Source organism: Macadamia integrifolia, chromosome 2 (assembly GCF_013358625.1).
Source record: "Macadamia integrifolia cultivar HAES 741 chromosome 2, SCU_Mint_v3, whole genome shotgun sequence".
Classification (NCBI taxonomy): domain Eukaryota; kingdom Viridiplantae; phylum Streptophyta; class Magnoliopsida; order Proteales; family Proteaceae; genus Macadamia; species Macadamia integrifolia.
In genome coordinates, this window is record NC_056558.1 from 2676401 (window position 1) to 2677423 (window position 1023).

The following is a 1023-nucleotide window of genomic DNA, read 5'->3' on the forward strand; positions in this document are numbered from 1 at the left end:
TTGAAAAAACGAATGAGGTTTCAAATATTGATTTGAAACATAAAAGAGCTCCAGTGAGTTCTACATACCTATGGCATCTCAGGTTCATGTTAGCTTGGAAAGGATTAATATGTTAGTTAAGGATGGACCATTAGAAAGTCTAAAGGTAGAATCTTATCCAACTTGTGAATCATGCCTATAAGGTAAGATGACCAAGAAGCCCTTTAGCAATAAAGGCAAGAGAGCCAATAGTTTATTAGAACTTATACACACTGATGTGCGTGGACCCATGAACATTCAGGCGAGATATGATTTTGAATACTTTGTTACATTTACTAACGATTACTCTAGATATGGCTACATCTACTTAATGCGTAAAAAGTCTGAAACCTTTGAAAAGTTCAAAGAATTTTAGGCAGAAGTCGAAAGACAATTAGACAAACACATTAAGTCCCTTCAATCAGATCGAGGAGAAGAATACTTGTCAGATGAGCTCAAAGGATATCTCACTTCTGAAGGGATTGTCTCACAATTGACAAATCCCGGTACGCCACAACAAAATGGTGTATCTGAGAGATGCAACAGGACCTTGTTAGACATGGTCAGGACTATTGATGAGCACATTTATGTGTGAAATCTAGGGTAGTAAAACATGCATTTTACATATTTAGAATGGAGCTACCTTGGGTTTTACTCTCTTTTTGCAGGTTTTATATTTTCAAGGCCTTAAGGATTATCGGGTGCTATATCTTCAATTTTACACGTAAAGAGGTCATATTTCTTTCCATGGTTGCGAAGAGGACGAAATTCTGAGCAAGATGGACGTGTTCAATTAAAAGTACACATTCGTTTGGTCACCCGTACAAATGATTATTCTTTTCGGGTCAGAAAAAGAATAATGGATCAGAACTGAACCGAGATGCAGAACCAGCCCGTTTGCAATTGTCCCAGAGGTACAAGGAATACTCCAAATGCCAACAAGGATCGATGGACCACATCCTTAAGTGATTAAAGATTTGTTTTTGGTAACAACAACTACCTAGT